Source organism: Hemiscyllium ocellatum, chromosome 5 (genome assembly GCF_020745735.1).
Source record: "Hemiscyllium ocellatum isolate sHemOce1 chromosome 5, sHemOce1.pat.X.cur, whole genome shotgun sequence".
NCBI classification, from domain to species: Eukaryota; Metazoa; Chordata; class Chondrichthyes; order Orectolobiformes; family Hemiscylliidae; genus Hemiscyllium; species Hemiscyllium ocellatum.
The window spans coordinates 45,799,314-45,820,316 of NC_083405.1; the positions used below are offsets into that span (position 1 = coordinate 45,799,314).

Here is a 21,003-nt window from a genome sequence, read left to right on the forward strand (position 1 = left end):
AGAATACATCAGAGGTTAGGGTAGAATTAATTTTCTTATTAATTCATTTCATGTCTCAAAATAAGTTAATCTCTGACAGCATCTATTTAAAAGTGAACAGCCAGAATTGGCAGACTTTAAATTCAAGCAACAAGGGGCTTGAATGTTGACACACCGTATTAAGAAAACGAAGCAGTCAAGTGCCCAATGGTAAGCCTTCGTCAGAGCGTGCAACATGTCCTGAAGCGTTGCCAGTTAATGAGTGGTCAGCAGCTCCTCACTGCTGTCAGTTTCACAAGGGCAATGGTGGTAGCTATCACAATTCACCCAGCACAGACTCAGCAAAGGATCCAGGCCAACAAAGTGAGGCTGGTATGGGGTTGATAAAGAAATGATTGCTGGGTAGGTGTGTGCAGAAGCATCGGAAGAAAAGAGAGGGTGTCAATTCAAGTAGGATCCCACCCTCCTGATAGAAGGGCTGTAGATTAGGGACTGAACATTTGACAAGAATGCAGCTGAGTTTAATTGAAATAATTCCATAGAGCCCAGTATTCCGCTACCAAGTCACCTTTTATTTATACATGTAGGATCCTTGACACTACGTGCTAAATTGCCTGTAGTGTTAGGTGAAGGGGTAAATGTAGGGGAATGGATCTGGGTGGTTGTGCTTCAGTGGGTCAGTGTGGATTTGATGGGCTGAAGGGCCTGTTTCCACACTGTCAGTAATCTAAAAAGTTCTTCATTGTAATGTCTTAGACTGTATATAATTTCTTCAGCTGCTTTATCAATGATCTTCCTTGAATCATAAGGTCAAAAATCAGGATATTTATTGATGATTGTATAGCATTTAGTTTCATTTACAACTCCTCATGTAATGAATTTGTGCCCATATGCAGTAAGATATGAACAATATTCAGAGTTGGTTTGATAAGTGACAGGTAACATTTGCATCACATAAGCACCAGATAATGATGAGCTCCAACATAAGAAAGTCTAAACAGCTTGCCTTTACATTCAGTAGCATAACTGTCATTAAAAAAGTCCACTAATCAATAACTTGGGGTTTCCATTGACCAGACTTTGAACTGGTACAAATATCAACAGGTCCTGTGGCATGAGAGGTAGTGGCCATACCTTTGGGCAAGAAGTTCTTGTTTCGAGTTCCATGATGGAACATGATGGCCACAAGGTATATAAATATACAGCCAAGTAGATACATTATCAATCTTACTTTCATCCAATATGCTTATCATAGGCAGTAAGAGGGAGATAGCTTCCTGATCACCCAAAACTGTGAGATAGCTGCAGCATATCAGCATCTCCACCCGAGTCCAAACAGTCCATCTGCACGATCTAGCCATGAGCATCAATGCTGATGCTGCAAGAGCAGATCAGAAACTGGGAATACTGTGACACTGATTCCCTAGGAGTCTTTCCATCATCTGCAAAGCATAAGACAAGCCAGAGATGGAATTCATGGCACATATCTTGATAAATGCAGGTCCATGACAACTAAGAAGCTCAGCACTATACAGGACAAAGCAAACCACCGTATTAAACTTCACTGCCTTTCTCATTGGATCCCTGTAACTGTAGTGTTTATAATCTGTAAGATGCATTGTTGCAACTCATCAAGCCTTGTTCAAAAGCACTTTTCAAACCCCCAGCCTCTTCTGGTGAGAAAGACATGTGGCACAAAGCATATAGGAATACCATTATCATGATATTTCACTCCACATCACACACCAAACTGACTTGGAAATAGATTTCCATTCCTTCATTGGTTCTGCGGCAGAATCCTGTACTTCACTAGCTCTCAGTGCTGTGCAAATATATTCAGCATACTGATGGTAGCCATTCAAGAGGGTGGTTCACCAGATACATTCAAGCATAAGTAGGGATAATAAATAAATATTTTCTATGCCATTGATTCCCATTACTCGTGAATGAAAAAAGAAAAACAAACTTATCCTCATTTTATTAATAATCTTGATTATTCACTTACATTCCGACAAACTTCAGATGTCACAATTTCCGGTCGCAATCTTATGTCAACATTTGACATTGATTCTTCTCATGTGAACCGTGAGATGTAGATCTTCCCAGTAATGTAGATTTTCATGGCATGGGAAGTATAAAGGCGATGGAGAAAGGAAAATGGTCTAAGGAGAACTTCCATTGAACTCTATCCATTTATTTCCAATTTCTCAAATGCATTTGCTGCTATCCCAGTGAGTGCCCGCTGTTTGGAAATAGAGGATGGGACTGTGGGCCTTCTCCTTTCCTGGATTTCCATTGTTTTTCACCAGTTTCTACTTTCAGGGAACAAATTTCATTTTCATGACAGCATATGTTCCTAAAGGGGAAACCAAAGCAAAGGACATTTTTGTCATTTATCAGAAACATCGTGAATTTTTAACGGCTGGAAGTATACACCACAATTGGGTTTCTTCAAAACTAAACTAATAGTAGTCAGCAGATTCAGTACAAAATGTTTAAATTAATATAATTTTAGTGCCGCATTTCATTTTCCTCTAAAAATGCTATTTCTCATGCGTTTTAAAGATGAGAAAATGGAGGACCAAGAGCATAAAAATCAGAAAAACACAGCAACGTGTGCACTCACAGATTCTGAACTGTATATGATTTGCCTTCTGTATAGGCTCTATAGAATAAGAAAGTCCTACATGGATTTTTCCAACAGTGTGATTTCATCCCAATGCAGCAAATGATTCACGATATTTGTTGGCACCAGACTTGCTTTCACTTTCTACAAAGGTTATGTCCCTATCGATACTTCTCAATGGAACGACAACCTTGAACTCTTACTCAATCCTTCATACTTTTGAGAGCTAAGAAAAATAAATTAAAAGCACAAGTAATATTTATATTTTGCTTCTAAAAATTACTAATTTTATCAATATTATTATGGAACATGTTTCATGAAAATGGAGCATTCAATTCAGACCATTGTGACTGAATTTATTTTGGCTTTGACATAAGTACCTGAGAAGCATGTAACAGCTTGCATGTGAAACCATTGGAAATTAGATTAGATTCCCTACAGTATGGAAACAGGCCATTTGGCCCAACAAGTCCACACCAATCCTCTTAAGAGTAACCCACACAGACCCATTCTCCCTGACGAATGCACCTAACACTACGGGTAATTTAACATAACCAATTCATCTGACCTGCACATCTTTGGATTGTGGGAGGAAACCCACACAGACACAGGGAGAATGTGCAAACTCTACACAGACAGATAGTCACCCAAGGCTGGTGCCTGGCGCTGTAAAGCAGCAGTGCTAACTACTGAGCCACCATGCCACCCAGGAAATGAGGAGAGAAAGCCAGAGAAAGTTACAATCACAGATCCCACAACTCACCCAGTTCCAAGATGACAGCTCTTTGAGCACTACATCTAAATTAGATAAGCGATATTGTGATAACTATATAAGGAATAGATCTGGTCACGGCATACATCCGCTGATTCATTATCTAAATGCACAGAGACAAAGTGTCTATATACATCTCTGAACATGTCATTAGAAAATGGTTCACATTCTCGAAAGAGAAAAGTGGGAATGTTGTGTTATTGAACATCTTCCAGACTTGACTGGCAGTCAGCCTTTAAGACAGTTGCATGACATTATGACGTGTGATGTTCCAGTATAAAGGTATCCTCCTTTCCTTCAGTCAGGCTCTGAATGGAATGGAGTCAGTGCAGTTTGTTCAGTCTGTCAGTTATGTGTATGTAATTTGCTACGACTTCAGTAAGCACAACACCCGGATCGTGCATAAGCCTGTGATTTTACAATAATGCAAATAGCTAATGTTGCTAATTGTCAAGAGATGTCTCTCAACAAGAACCCAGCCATTGTTGTATATGTTACTTGAGCTAATATATAGGCCAGCAGTCAGGCCATACACTGGCAGTGATGTTTGATCAATGACCTGAAATCTGTCTTTGAATAAATAACATTCTACCCTAGCGAAAGAAAATCTACATATGCCTCTCATAGGTTTGTAAGCTGCTATCAGGTCGACCCTCCACCTCCAATGTTCAACTGAAAGCAATACAAGTTTGTCCAATCTTCCTTCATAGCTAAAACAGTCCAAACCATTTAACATGCTAGTGGACATTTTCTGGACCCACTCCAAAGCCTTCACATCATCCTGGTAGGGTGGTAACCAGAACGGAATACAGCATTCCAAATATGGACTAACCACAGCTGAAACATGGCCTACCAATTTTTACTCTCCGTCCCAATCAATGAAGGCAAGCCTTCTTGATGCCTTATCCACTTGTGTTGCTACTTTCTGGGAATTGTGGACATGCATGCCTAAAACCTTCTGTATTTTAATGCTTCTAAGCATTCTGTTATTTACTGTATACTTTTCCCCTGCATTAGACCTTCCAAAATGCTTCATCTCACATTTGTCTGGATTAAATTTCACCTGCCATTTCTCTGTCCGAGTCTCAGTTTATCTATTTGGCAATCCTCCTCACTATCCACAGCTCCCCCAATCTTTGTGTCATCCTCAAACTTACTAACCAGACCACCTGCATTCTCTTCCAAATCATTTCTATTACTACAAACAGCAGGGCTCCCAGTATTGATGCCTGTGGAACACCACTGGCTACTGCTCTCCAGTCAGAAAAACACCCTTCCACTGCTACACTCTAACTTCTGTGACCAAGCCAGCTCTGTATCCATCTTAGCAGTTCACCACGGATTCCACATGACATTACCTACTCTATCAGCCTGCCATGAGGGACCTTGCTACAGTGCCTAGAGACAACACCTACTGCCCTGCCCTTTGAAATAACTCCACAGAGGAAGATATACTGGCAGAAATTACAATTGCCGCCAGCCCAGATCCTTGTGAAAATTGAAACCATTTGGCTGAGGCATAGCTTTGTTTTGAGGTTTTGCTGTGGGCTGACCCAGGGTCCCACTTTCCAGGATATGTTCTGAGTCAAGCTACGCAATTGCCTTCACACAAGTGGTGATCCTCATGCTCAGTTGGCCTGGGGAAGGTGTCCACTTCCCTGCACATACCCTCTAACCCATGAGCTCCACTTGCTGCGTTTTACAACAACAAAGCCAGTTGTAGTGTTTTTGAAGTCCAGTTGGACTTCAGATAGTAGGTGCTTTTGCAAGATCTCATCATTAATTCCACATAGCTAATGGTCTGTCACTTAGGGTTAAACCAAAATCACGTGCCTCTCCCAGTTGTCTCAACCTTCTCAAGAATGCTGAAATAGATTCCTCTAGTTCTTGAATTGTTGAGTAAAACTGATAGTATCTCAGAAATAGAGGACACTTGGGATTATAATATTCCTTAGCTAAATATGTCAAATCATGAAAGGTTTTAGTATCTTGTGTCTTTAGGAAAGTTAGGCTCCTAATAACTCAAAAGGCTGCAGGTCCACATGCTGTCAGAAGAATTACTCTTTTTTTTGTCTACCGCAATGTTATTTGCCCAGAAAAAATAATGCATGCTTTCCACATCGAGGGCCCAGTCTTTGATGGCAGGATCAAAAGAATCAAGCTTCCCAAATAGTGGCATGATGCAAGAAATGCTTATCCAAGCTCAAATATGACTATTGTGAATGAATCTCTGCAGGGGCATGTTTTTTTTCTCTCGTCACTATTTAATTAATGCCATGAAGGTCGGTATCCCATCACCAAGTCACCCTTTATATAAACGTGTATTGTGCATGACACTGACCCAGCTAGCTCTTAGAGTGAGCAGAGCCATCTCTAAGAGTCAGCAAAACCTCTGATACCTCTGTTTATATCTGACAGCCAGGACTCCCTGATTGGATCAGGTTAACAACCCCAATCAGGGAGTTCATATACTATGAGATCCACCTGGCTGACATCGTTCCAATCATTACATCCTCACTTCCTCAAAAAAACTCAATCAAGGTTGAATAGGCCGGAGCTGTGTTCCCTGGAGCGTAGGTGGCTGAGGGGTGACCTTATACAGGTTTATAAAATCATGAGGGACATGGATAGGATAAATAGACAAAGTCACTCCCCTGGGGTGGGGGGGGTCCAGAACTAGAGGGCATAGGTTTAGGGTAAGAGGGGAAAGATATAAAAGAGACCTAAGGGGCAAATTTTTCATGCAGAGGGTGGTACATGTATGGAATGAGCTGCCAGAAGAAGTGGTGGAGGCTAGTACAATGTCAAAATTTAAAAGGCATCTGGATTGATAAAGGAATAGGAAGAGTTTGGAGGGATATGAGCCAAGTGCTGGCAGGTAAGACTAAATTGGGTTGGGATATCTGGTCAGCATGGACTAGTTGGACCGAAGGGCCTGGTTCCAAGCTATGCATTTCTATGACTCTATGACTTTATGTTTGTGAGATATGGCCTTCCCAGCCCAAATCCATGCTGCCTAATGTTAATGTCCATATTCTTACAAAGGTGAATAATCATTCCCTAAGAATTTTCTCAAATAATTTTCCTCCCACTGATGTAAGGCTCACTGGCCTGCAATTTCCTAGATTATCCCTGTTGTCTTCCTTAAACAAAGGAATGACATTGGCTATTCTCCACTCCTCTGAGATTTCTCCTATGGCTAAAGAGGAGACAAAGATTTCATACAAGGCCCCAGCAATTTCCTTACCTGCTTCCCTCAGCATTCTGGGACAGATCTCACCAGGTCCAGGGGTCCTGTTTATTTCTATGCTTTTCAAAGCACCTAACACCTCCTCCTATTATTATATCAATAGGCCCAAAATATCAGCATGCTCCTCCAAGACTCACCATCCAATATGTCCTTCTCCTTTGTGAACACCAATGCAAAGTATTTGTAAAGAATCTCACTCACTTCCTCTGGCTCCATGCATAAAATCCGTCCTTTATCCTTTAGTGAAGCTATCCTTTCCCTAGCTACCCTCTTGCTGCTTTTGTACATATAAAACAGTTTGGGTTTTTCCTTAGTCCTGTTTCCCTAGCATATTTCAAGACCTCTTTTAGATCTCCTAACTCTTTGTTTAAATTCTTTGCTTTTTATTTATGTTCTTCAATTGCTCTGTCTTCAGTTTCCTAAACCTCATGTATGCCTCCTTTTTGTTTTGACTCAGCTCAGGTCAGCCCAGATTCTCAAATTGTGCCATCTTTATCTTTCCTTTCCACAGGATCAACATCACAGTTCTACATATTAACTCAAGTTCTGCGCTCATCTGCCCTACCTGTGATACGTTAAATCAAATGCTCTTCAGACCATCAGTTCTGCCATGTTCAGTAACCTTTCCCTGTCTGTTCTTCCTCTTAGCCTTTCTGGTCTTTGTCTCTAACTCCTCCTCAGTTATTCACTTGCTGACCTACCACTTTGATTCCCACTCCCCTGTGACACTAATTTAAACCCTTCTGAGTGGCAATAGCAAACATATCTACCAGGAAAATGTTGCCCCTCTGTTTAGGAGCAAGCCATCCTTCTTGTACAAGCTTCACCTACCTTGGATGACAAGCTAATGATCCACACAGCTGAAGCTCTTCCTCTGCACCAGCTCTTTAGCTGCATGTCTTTAGCGCTTTGGCAGCACATATACTAAAATTAGAACAATACAGAGAAGATTAGCATGGCCTCTGCGCAAGAATGACATGCAAATTTGTGAAGCATTCCATATTTTTTGGGGCGACACAGTGGCTCAGTGGTTAGCACTGCTGCCTCATAGCTCCAGGGACCTGTGTTCGATTCCAGCCTCGGGCAACTGTCTGTGTGGTGTTTGCACATTCTCCCCGTGTCTGCGTGGGTTTCCTCCAGGTGCTCCAGTTTCCTCCCACAGTCCAAAAATGTGCGGGTCAAGTGAATTAGCCATGGCTAAATTGCCCGTAGTGATAGGTGCATTAGTAGGAAGTAGGTGAATGGGTCTGGATGGGTTACTGTTTGGAAGGTTGGTGTGGACTTGTTGGGCTGAAGGGCCTCTTTCTGTACTGCAGGGAATCTAATCCAATCAAAATTAACTGCACTATCTTTCTATTCCTATCCTCACTGGCACATGGCATAGGAAGCAATCCCACGAACTTCCTTTGCAAGATCTTGTCCCTCATCCTGCCTAAATCATTAGTATCAATGTGTACCATGACCTCAGGGTGCTCACCCTCAATTTCGAGGACACCCTGTGCCCACTCAGAGATATCCTTGACCATGGCACCACAGAGGTATCACACCATTCTGAAGTATTTTTTATGGCCACAGAAATGCCTATCTGTGCCCCTGAGTATAGAGTCCCTTATTACTACTGCACTAATGTGCTTTGACCCTCCCTGCTCTACAAGAGAGCCAGCTGTGGTGCTACCCCTCTGCCTGATGCTGTTACCATTCCCCAACAGGCAATTTCCACCCCCGCATGCCCTTTCCCACCAATCTGTATCTAAATGAGCATACTTGTTAGTGAGGGCTTATAATCACAGGGGACTGTCTGCCTACTCCTTCTAGCATTCAGCCATCAAGCTGCCTGAACCTTGGGTGTGATCATCTATGATGCTTTCCACCTCCTGTATGTTCCTAAGTGTGTCCAACAGCTGCTTCAACCGATCCATGCAACCTGACAGGAGCTGCAATTGAACAGACAATTCCCGCAAATGAGGTTGTCAGGGATGTTCAAACTGTCTCTGATTTCCCACATTCTGCAGGAGAAGGATTTTTTGCAGTCACCTATTTAAGTAAAAATACATTTCTATTCACTTAATTTATGGCTAACTAGATAGCTGTTGACGTTCGATACTCATTAAAGAATTCTAAGTATACTTTGCCATAAACAACAATCTGAATACAACACTAAATCCAGTACAGCACTACTCTACCACTAGCCCATATCCCAAACCTCACTTCTCACTGTTAATGTGCAGTAAATCAAAGAGCAACGTTTTGCTGCCCATACAGGAGCAGGTAAAAATAGTGAGTCAAAGTTGCTGTCTAAATTGACCTGCTCCTCCACAAGTTTTACTATCCCAGTACCTCACCAATGGATACTACATTAAAACACATGAAGGAGAAGAAGTTACCTCTAAAATATACTGGAAAGAGCTGGGCTTGGTGCATTCAAAAGTGAGTTTTTTTATTGACTAGGTGTTAAGCTTTCACTACTGCCATATAGCTGCATTGGCATTGAAAACTTAATAACATAACAGTGTGAAGTCTCATTTTTCCAAGTGTTGACTTGACAAAGGTGGTCTTCACAAAGAGTGAAATGATTTTTTTTTTCTTTTAAATATTTATTTGTAGCTTTATTCTGTGCACAAATTCATTTTATTTCACTTTTAAACAATTTTATAAGGAATTAAATATTCTAATTTATACTCCCGGTCCTAATCTTTCCTGATCAGGCAGCCTGGCTTAGTGGAAGAAATGTGACCCAATGCACCATAACCCTGTGGTTAAGGTAAATTGCATTTTGTACAGTTTGAGGTGGATAGTTTAATGGTTTCTTCTAGTCCCACGGATTCCGATGAAACCTTTGCACAATGACTCTTTTTTAATATCTCTGGCAAGTAACAGGTGTTGAAGCTTCCTTTTATCTTTACAACATGAGATAATCAAAATAGAGGCATAAAGAAACTACAGAACATAATTACAGGGTCAGCAAAAGGAATAGTAAATTTATTGAGATGTTCTATAATGATTTAACACACTCCAAAATATCAGCCTAGCACTTTACCTTAAAAACATAAAGAAACCAGACAAATCCCTACCCTCTATATCAAGCTGTCTATCCTATACAAGCAAAACAGAACAAGGTGAGTAACAGGAATGACAGAGTAACAACACGGCATATATCGTGTTCCATGCTGTAATCACCATTTCCTATAATTGATTTGAGATTATTATATCCCTCAAAAATACACTTGTACATGTAATTCTTTTAGAGAATGATTTGAAAGCATCAGTGATACTTTACAATGCTGGGGTTCCACATAATTCTTCACACTGACTACCATTTGTATGTAGTTTGTCCAAATTAAGAAAACATGGAGGGATACTTGTGAAATAAAAGCTGAAAGAAGCACAGATGCTGTAAATCAGAACTGTTCTGATGTGATATCGGATGTAAGTTGAATCAGGAGCTGAAATTGGCCTGTTGCAAAGATGTTACTACAGTTGTTATGGGGGATTTCAATATGCAGGTAGACTGGAAGAATCAGGATGGTATTGGACCTCAAGAAAGAGACTTTGTGGAGTGCCTCAGAGATGGATTCTTAGAACAGCTGGTGCTGGAGCCGACCAGGGAGAAGGCAATTCTGGATCTGGTATTGTGCAACGAACCAGAATTGGTCAGGGACCTCAAAGTGAAGGAGCCATTGGGAAATAGTGACCATAATACAATAAGTTTCAATCTGCAATTTGAGAGGGAGAGGGTACAATCGGAAGTGGCAATATTTCTGTTGAATAAAGGGGACAAACTGGATGTTTAAGAAAGAAATTGAAGGGAAAGTTAGAACAAGGGAAGTCAAGAAATATAACTGTATCAATGAGGCAGAAAACTCAGACAGGGATCATGCTATAAGGTTGAGTGAAATAGGAGTTGATGGGAAGGGTGAGGGCAGTAACAAATTAAAAATACTATACATGAATGCATGAAGCATTAGAAATAAGATGGATGAGCTTGAGGCTCTTTTGGAAATTGGCAGATACGATATTGTGGGGATAACTGAGAAGTGGCTTCAAGTGGACAGGGCCTGGGAAATGAATATTCAAGGCTACACGTGCTATCGTAAGGACAGACTGATGGGCAGAGGGGGTGGGGTGGCCATGTTGGTAAGGGATCATATTCAGTCCCTTGCGCGGGGGGACCTAGAATCAGGGGATGTAGAGTCAGTGTGGATAGAGCTGAGAAATTCTAAGGGTAAAAAGACCATCTTGGGAGTCATCTACAGGCTCCCAAACAGTAGTCTGGATGTCGGATGTAAGTTGAATCAGGAGCTGAAATTGGCCTGTCGCAAAGATGTTACTACAGTTGTTATGGGGGATTTCAACATGCAGTAGACTGGGAGAATCAGGATGGTATTGGACCTCAAGAACGAGACTTTGTGGAGTGCCTCAGAGATGGATTCTTAGAACAGCTGGTGCTGGAGCCGACCAGGGAGAAGGCAATTCTGGATCTGGTATTGTGCAACGAACCAGAATTGATCAGGGACCTCAAAGTGAAGGAGCCATTGGGAAGTAGTGACCATAATACAGTAAGCTTCAATCTGCAATTTGAGGGGGACAGGATACAATCGGAAGTGGCAATATTTCTGTTGAATAAAGGGAACTATGGAGCCATAAGGGAGGAGCTGGCCAAAGTTCAATGGTGCAATACCTTAGCAGGGATGACAGTGGAGGAACAATGACAGATATTTCTGTGTATAATGCAGAAGTTGCAGGATCAGTTCATTCCAAAGAGGAAGAAAGACCCTAGGAGGAGGCATGGGTGGCCATGGCTGATGAGGGAAGTTAAGAAACATATAAAGTTAAAAAAGAAAAAGTATAACATAGCAAAGATAAGTGGGAAAACGGAAGACTGGGAAGCTTTTAAAGAACAACAGAGGATTACTAAGAAGGAAATACGCAGAGAAAAATGAGGTACAAAGGTAAACTGGCCAATAATATAAAGGAGGATAGTAAAAGATTTTTTAGGTATGTGAAAAGCAAAAAAATGGCGAAGACTAAAATTGGGCCCTTGAAGACAGAAACAGGGGAATATATTACGGGGAACAAAGAAATGGCAGAAGAATTGAATTGGTACTTCAGATCTGTGTTCACTGGGGAAGACACAAGCAATCTCCCTGAGGTAACAGTGGCTGAAGGACCTGAACTTAAGGGAATTTATATTTACCAGGAATTGGTGTTGGAGAGACTGTTAGGTCCGAAAGTTGATAAGTTCCTGGAGCCTGATGGTCTACATCCCAGGGTACTGAAGGAGGTGGCTCGAAAAATCATGGATGCGTTGGTGATCGTTTTCCAGAATTTGATAGATTCGGGATCAGTTCCTGCAGATTGGAGGGTGGCTAATGTTATACCACTTTTTAAGAAAGGTGGGAGAGAGAAAGCAGGAAAGTATAGACTAGTTAGTCTGACCTCAGTGGTGGGAAAGATGCTGGAGTCTATTAGAAAGAATGAAATTACGACACATCTGGATAGTAGTAACAGGATAGGTCAGAGTCAGCATGGATTTATGAAGAGGAAATTATGCTTGACTAATCTTCTGGAATTTTTTGAGGATGTAACTCTGAAGATGGACGAGGGAGATCTCAGTAGATGTGGTGTATCTGACTTTCAGAAGCTTTTGATAAAGTCCCACTTAGGAGGTTAATGAGCAAAATTAGGGCGCATGGTACTGGGGGCAAACGACTAACTTGGATTGAAAGTTGGTTGGCTGATAGGAAACAAAGAGTAGTGATAAACGGCTCCATTTCGGAATGGCAGGCAGTGACCAGTGGGGATCAGACTAGGACCGCAGCTTTTTACAATATATGTTAATGATATAGAAGATGGTATTAGCAATAACATTAGCAAATTTGCTGATGATACTAAGCTGGGTGGCAGGGTGAAATGTGATGAGGATGTTAGGAGATTACAGGGTGACCTGGGCAAGTTGGGTGAGATGCATGGCAGATGCAGCTTAATGTGGATAAATGGATGGTTATTCACTTTGGTGGCAAGAACAGGAAGGCAGATTACTACCTAAATGGAATCAATTTAGGTAAAGGGGCAGTACAGAGAGATCTGGGGGTTCTTGTACATCAGTCAATGAAGGTAAGCATGCAGGTACAGCAGGTAGTGAAGAAAGCTATTTCATGAATGCCTATATCAGAGCACAATTACTTTATTTCTATTATAAAAATATAATGACATAAAACCTACATATTTACTAATAATATTTTGCTTACTGAATGTGTTGCTGGCACTGACTGGTTCCTGTCATTTGACATAAACGAACGTCATATTGGTACAAACCAAGATCCTACAGAGAAGCAGCAAATGATCAATTTAACACATACAATGTGCACCAAAACTCCTGTTTTACTTGTGGGACTTAGGCCACATGAGGCTCTGTAAAGGGTTATTGTGAACGGTCAGCTGCATAAAGACCAAAAGATGAAGTCAACCAATTATTTGTCAGCCCCATTGCCTTATAAAATAGGAATCAAACCCCACTGACCTATTCCTACACTCACCCAAGTTAAACCTAGTGTTCAGAAAATGAAAGGCACCTGACCTGCCAAGTCAAGAACCTGCCTTCAACAATGACTGATGAATCTTAGTCAAGAAAAGAGAGCAAAATCTCCTGTTCCCCAACAGAGGTAGCAATAACATATGTTTGAATTCACTCTCTCACCTTCTACTTTCCTCAGGGTTGGCAGTGTTTTTATTCACAAAATTTGTCTCTTACACATTCCAGGAGTAATGGATTTTTAAAATGAGTCAAGTGGTATGTTAATTTCATTGGTTTCCATAGTATTTGTCCCACCCAACACAAATATTGAATCTACTCCGGTAGGAGATGGATGGAATATATTACATTTGTTTACTTAATACATTGGTCACACACTGAAGTCAGACTGTATCAGAGACAGGGAACAATAGCCATATGCAGTGCCAGTTGTTTACTTAAGTGAAATATTCAGAGTTTAATAGAGGAAGCTGCATATATTCCTATTGAAATTCAAGTAGCCCTTGATTTCTAAAGAATCTACAGAACGGAAACAGGCCATTCTTTCCAAGTATAATTACCCCTTCGCACCATGTCCCCATATCTTTCCAGTTCTTTCAGGATCATATTCTAGCCATAAGAGACGATTTTCCAGAATTCCACAGCAATGTGCTGCCAATAAAAGTAGAGCATGTTGCCCTGTATTATCCTAGTCAAACCTACATTCCATAAAACAGAAATTAGTATGTGGTTAGGAAATTTCTCTTTGACATGCAAGTCAGTTCTTTCGTCCCCAGTTTTCAAGCAAGAATCTTCCTGCACCTGTCTGGCAGATACAAAACACACATTGATTCATCAAAGCAGCGATGTACCCATATAAACATTACACAGGTTTACATTTAAGAGCAGAATAATGCACTTCAGCTTAATCGTAAATTTCTGTCTTAGTCATGACTTAGTAAAATGTTCCAGCCCAGGAAGAAATAATTTGACCTATCTCCAACATTAGTCACCTAACTTAATTACTTTCATCTACATGCTTCACATACATTTTGCTATTCTACATTTTAAACAATTATCTGCTTTCTTGAGGTTGTTGACCTACACATTGAGCTGATAAGTTTGTTCACAGATGTTTTGTCACCATGCTCGGTAACATCATCAATGCACATCCAGCGAACCATTGGTGTTCTATCCCACTGCTAATTATGTTTCTGGGTCTCCTGGGGTTGGTTGTGTCATTTCCAGTTTTGCTGGTAGTTCTGTTTTTTAGTGATTGGCATATGGGGTCCAACTCTACACATTTGTTAATGGAGTTTCAGGTTGAGTGCCAGGAAATGACAACACCAGCCCCAGCAGACCCACACACAAATACCAAGTGGGACAGAACACCAACAATTCACCGGAAGCTCACTGATGATGTTACCTAGCATAGTGACAAAACAACCGCAAACAAAATTACCAGCTCAGCGAGCAAACCTACAACCTGAGCTAATAAATCTTCTCGAATAATCTATTTATGGAAACTACTTTAACAATGACAATCAGACAAGACAATGCAATCAAACAAGAAACAGTGCACAGAACACAGACCCAATATAGTTATAAAAAAAAGACACGGCACCCTGTCCGCACAACATACTGATTGGACTGTCCTTGGTGAGCCTTGCTGCAGTGGTCAGCTTTTTGACCTCTGGCTGCCCTGCACACTAAGCAACCCTCCCCAGTCCCGCTTTCCTCCATGCCAGTCTTCAACCACCCAGCTCCCAGTCACCCCGAATACTGACCAAACTACCCTGCCACTTTTCTACGAGCTGGTTGTCAGCCTTCCAGTCTCCTGCTGCCCTGCGTACTGACTGACCCTCCACAGCCTGCTTGCACTTCTATTTTATCTGTCGGCCAGGGCTCCCTGATTGGACCAGATTAACAAGCCCAATCAGGGAACTTATATTCTATGATGTTCACCTGTCTGACCTCATTTCATTCACCACAGTTCCCTTGCTTGATGTTTGGTTCTTAAAGATATTCACAACAAGTCAGTCTCCTCTAATTCACAACCCTTCCTCTAATGGGAACTATTTTGATCTATCTAAGAAGGCCTGGTAGCACAGTGGGTAGCATCCCTGTCTATGAGCTTGAAATGGTAGGCTCAAGTCCCACTCCAATACTTGATGTCTATGGAAGGCATGGTCAATATGGGTGCAAGTAGGTTGGCTATTTACCTGTAATTTCTTTCTTCAATACCTGGCAGTCAGTAGAAAGTTGCCTGGTCATAGGAGTAGGCCATTCGACCCTGCTCTGCTATTCATTATTATCATAGCTGATAATCAAACTCAATATCAAAATCTCACCTTCCCCTCATATCACTCAATCCTTTTAGCCACAGAGCTACTTGAAAACACATCATGTTTTGGCCTCCACCGCTTTCTCTGGCAATGAATTCTACAGGTTCACTATTCTCTGGGTAAAGAAATTCCTCCTCATCTAAAAGATTTACCAGTTATCCTTAAACTATGACCCCTGATTCTGGACTTCCCAATAGCAGGAATATCCTTCCTGGATCTAACCTGTCTCATCTTGCTAGAATTTTATGGAGAATTTTATGAGATCCCCCCTCATGTTTCAAAACTCCAATTGAGTATGGTCTGAACTGACTCTATCTCTGCTCATGCATCAGTCCTGCCACCCTAGGAATGAATTTGGTACACTTTTGCTCTGCTCCCTCTATAACAAGAACATCCTTCATGAGATAAGACCAAATCTGCACACAATGTTCCAGGTGTGTCCTTACAAATGCCCTGTAAAATTGCAGCAGGATATCCTTGCTCCTGTACTCAACTCCTCTCACAATGAAGGCTAACATATAGCCTTTACTGCCTGCTGCACCTGCACAACGCATTCAGTGCACAAACCCAACCTCTGCAAATGTGATTTCACCAAAATGTGCAGTATAAAGCCCACACTAGAACTGTACATAGGTGATGCAAGAGTGATTTGGACTTGAAATGACACCCCTAGCATTGGAAATATGAGTGCCACACATAATATAATTTGTCGCCTTATTTTTATTTGTATCTCAGTGTAATTGCACAGAATGGTTTTACATTAAACACATGTAGGACCTCAATAGAAATGATGCAGCTCTTTTCTCTACAAGAATTGTTGGGAGATGAATATAATTCAATATAATTCAATTATCACAAAAACATACTTGTATATTTTTTAGTTTCTGATTACTGATCTGTCATCGTGTACTCTTTAAGATTTCTCCTTATTGAAAGCAAGATGTTACATGAATAAACTTGAGTAAATTACTAAAAAATAAAGGGAATTGACCTTGTGTCCTCATGACATAATTGCAAGTTTCAATAATCTTTCCAGTTTTAAAACAGAGATGACATTACTATAATGCTTCTGCCATGTTATAATGTTATGTAATAAAACACTGGGGACATGAAATATTTTCATTATAAATGTAACAAGCATAAACAAAGCAGTAAATAGGATCAAACAGGGAAAATGGTAAACAATCAAAATTACTGGCTCTTTACTTGAATTTGAATAATATTCTGAACATAGGAAATTAATTAATGGTTTAAAATAAAGGATGATGGGTATGATTTTATGGCCAGTATGCAGACATAGTTACAAGGAGATCAAAGTTGGGAACCAAATAGGGATGAAAAATATGTGATTTTTTTGAATTGATAGGCAGAAAGGGAATGGTGGTGAGGTATCTTTGTTAGTATGAAATAGAATTGATATGAAGAAATGACCAAGGAATTGGATGTAGATCATTATGGATAGAGTTAAGAAATAACAAAGGAAAGAAAACACAAATGGGATTGGTCCACAAGCCCCCAGTGGTAGCTGTTCTGTAGATTAAATAGGGAGACAATGAGAGAAGGTTAAAAAAAAGCAATACACTATTCATGGGTGACTTTAGTCTTCCCATACTTTGGGAAACTGATAGAGGTAGCCGTGAGGAAGAATTTATTGAGTGTTTTTGGGACGCTTTCCTGGTACAATATGTTGTGAATCAAACCAGGGATCAAGCTATTGTGGAACTGATAATATATAATGAGGCAGGTTTAATAAATGATCCCAAAGTAGGAGATTCCCTAAAAATAACATGATAGAACTTAACATATAGCTTGAGAGGGAGAGATTTGGATCAGAAACAACTGCACTAAACTTAAAGCAAGGTAATAACATAGGGATGAGAGCTGAATTAGCTGGAGCGGACTGGAAAAGGACTTTAAAAGAAAAGATTGTACAGGAACAAAGGCAGATGATTAAGAAGATCATTCCTGATTCCTAAACCTAGGAAGAGGTAAGAAGTATGTATTCATGAATGGTCAATGTGTGGAACTTGAGTAGACACAAGAACTTATTGCAAGGCACTCAGATGAACTTTGGCTCCTGCTTTCCTCACTAAAGTGCTCTCAAAACACTTTCTTTCCCTTTCCTACATATGGAAGCAGTGTGAGGATCCAGAGCTGTGGTGTAGGGAGCCTGCTCAAGTAGTAGACCTCATTAGTATATTTATATTTGTTAGTATGAAATGGAATCAATGTGAAGAAATGACCTAGCGATTGAATGTAGATCATTATGGATGGAGTTAAGAAATAACAAAGGGAGGAAAACACAGATGGGATTGGTCCATAAGCCCCCAGTGGTAGCTGTTCTGTATATTAAATCAGGAGACAATGAGAGAAGGTTAAAAGAAAACACTATTCATTCAAAATTTTACAGAGGTGACAGTTTCTGAGCTGGTGCAGGGTGGTGCACACTCTGAGGGAGCTACATCATAGAGTAACTAAAATGCATATGGAGGCCATTTGGCCCATTGAGTCTGTACCATGCTTCCAAAGAGTACTCCAACTCCCCCCCACCCCCCCAATCCTCCAATATCCCTATGGTTGATCAATCTAACCTACACATCTCTGGACACTAAGGGGCAATTTAGCTTGGACAATCCACCTAAAAGGCGCATTTTTAGACAAAAGCATCTAGCAGAAACCCATGCAAAGACAGAGATAATGTACAAACTCCATACAGATGGTCGCCAGAGGCTGGAATCAAACTTGGGCCCTGGTGCTGCAAGGCAGCAGTGCCACCCACTATGCCATCTTGATGCCTCACTGTAAAATCTTCATCAGAGATGGAAGGGGAAATTGAATCACTGGCATCTGTGGGGCAGAGGGTCTGTGGCTGCCACAGGTGGTACAGAAGAAAAGTGAGGCCATTCATTGTGCAATAGGGGTAGAACCTTGAGCATTTTAAGATGAAATTAATATTGGTGGAAATGGGAAAGCAGTGCAGCACAGCACAATGAAGCTCATTGGGTTGCCAAACAGACCCCACCACCATGGATATATTTCCCTCCCCACCCCTATCAGTGTTCCAGAGAGACCACTCCCTCTGCAACTCCCTCATCAGGTCCACATCCCCCACCAACCCAACCTCCACTCCCGACACCTTCCCCTTCAACCGCAACTGCAAATCTTGTGCCCACACCTCCCCCCTCACCTCCCTCCAAGGCCCCAATGGATCCTTTCATATCTGGCGCAAATTCACCTGCACCTCCACACACATCATTTACTGCATCCATTGCACCCGATATGGTCTCCTCTACATTGGGGAGACAGGCCGCCGACTTGCTGAATGTTTCAGGGAGCACCTCTGGGACACCCGCACCAACCAACCCAACCGCCCTGTTGCTGAACACTTTAACTCCCCCTCCCACTCCGCCAAGGACATGCAGGTCCTTGGCCTCCTCCATCGCCAGACCCTGGCCACACAATGCCTGGAGGAAGAGCACCTCATCTTCCACCTAGGAACCCTCCAACCACACAGGATGAATGTAGATTTCTCCAGCTTCCTCATTTCCCCACCCCCCCCCACCTTATCTCAGTCCCAACCCCTGGATTCAGCACCGCCCTCTTGACCTTCAATCTTCTTCTCGACCTCTCCACCCCCGCCCCCTCTCCGGCCTATCACCCTCACCCTCACCTCCTTCTACCTATCGTATTCCCAGCGCCCATCCCCCAAATTCCCTCCTCCCTACCTTTTATCTCAGCCCACCTGGCACACCAGCCTCATTCCTGAAGAAGGGCTTATGCCAGGAACATCGATTCTCCTGCTCCTCGAATGTTGCCTGGCCTGCTGTGTTTTTCCAGCACCACATTTTTCAACTCAATATGGAGGTCTCAGCATCCCCACATCAGCTATCTTGATTCTTTCCAGATAGACCGAATCTGCAAATTGGGAATATTCAGAATCCCCACTGCAACTGACTCAATGGGAATTGTTCGGGAAATTGATTTTTCCATTAGGCAGTTCTGCTGCATCTGGACCCCTTTGAAAAACGTCTATTAAGGTCAGAGTATGGAGAGGGTTCCACCTCACTCACAGAAATACTTGGCTGAGAAATGCCACAGGATTAAAAATCTCTCCTGACTGCAGTGTAGTTATGAGGCTGGTCACTATTCATTGCTGTCTCCCTGTCTCCATCTTTTACACTGTGTAGCTACCCCTCAAAATGCCCTTCCTCAATCAGACCCCCAACACGAATCCAATCCCTGGACCTAGCCCCCAACACCAGCCTGAACTCCTTTCTCTGGTCCAACATTTCCCTTATCACTAGCCTGCCCATTATCCCTCAACCCAATCCACTCCACAAGTGCCCCGTTCCCAAGTCCTGAACCCTCCTCTGCTCCCCCCAGTCCCATTGAAACTTCTGATGGGCAATTAACCCACATCCGGAATCCTTTAAGAAGGTGTCCAACTCAAAGGAAATGTTAAAGGATTTAAAATCTTCCTTAGTGCCTGGCCAACTAAAGAAACTGACCCGTCTTCACAATCCACCATTGGACCTCCCTCTATTCAACCAATCAGTCAATCATACTGAATCGAATCTGTAGGTAAGTGACTCCCCCGACTGCAGACACTCAACCTGCCCCCACTCCTCTCAGGTCTGACACAGGTAAACACCATTTACCCAACACCACTTCTAAACCCTACGCATTTCCCTCACTCCCTACCAGCCTCCTGCTCTGGACACAGCCTGACTTTCCACAAACCTCAGATTGGACCTGACACAACCCAGGATGTACACTTCTCACTGAAATTCATCTTCCAGTTCCGCCCCTTCCTCAAATCAACCCAACTATCTCCTATCCAGGTATGATCCAACACTCTGCCTCAATCTCTAACACTTCATCCACCCAATGTGACCAGTACCTATCCACTCTGTCCCCGTACCCATTAACCTAAACCCTCTCCTTTACCCACTTACCTCACACACTTATTCACTAACATACCAAAAAGCTGTTTAAATTTCCTAAGGCTGTTCATTGTGTTGGTGAATGGATGGTGGCGGAGTGGGTCTCTCCAGCTGGAGTTCATCTCCTCTACCAATTCCTTTTCACTTTTTTATCGTATCCTCTGTCATGTGTTTTGTTTTCTCTTCTGTCTTTTTCCTCTTTTGCCATTAACCAGAGCGGATTGGGGACCACCAGTGACCCGGAGTGGAGTGGGGACCCACCAGTGACCCGGAGTGGAGTGGGGACCCACCAGTGACCCGGAATGGAGTGGGGACCCACCAGTGACCCGGAGAAGAGTGGGGACCACCAGTGACCTGGAGTGGAGCGGGAACTACCAGTAACCTGGAGTGGAGTGGGGACGGTCAGTGACCCAGAGGGGAGTGGGGATGGTCAGTGACCCAGAGTGGAGTGGGGACAGTCAGTGACCCGGAGTGGAGCATGGACGGTCAGTGTCCTGGAGTGGAGTGGGGATGGTCGGTGACCCAAAGTGGAGTGGGGATGGTCAGTGACCCGGAGTGGAGTGGGGACAGTCAGTGA

General features: G+C 42.2%; 1 non-coding gene across 1 annotated transcript; it reads left to right on the forward strand.

Annotated features, from left to right (window-relative positions):
- The first annotated feature begins 7,531 nt into the window (after positions 1 to 7,531).
- On the forward strand, positions 7,532 to 7,634 carry LOC132816307 (U6 spliceosomal RNA). Its single transcript, XR_009644788.1, has one exon. It is a non-coding gene; the product is annotated as a U6 spliceosomal RNA (small nuclear RNA).
- The last annotated feature ends 13,369 nt before the right edge of the window (positions 7,635 to 21,003 follow it).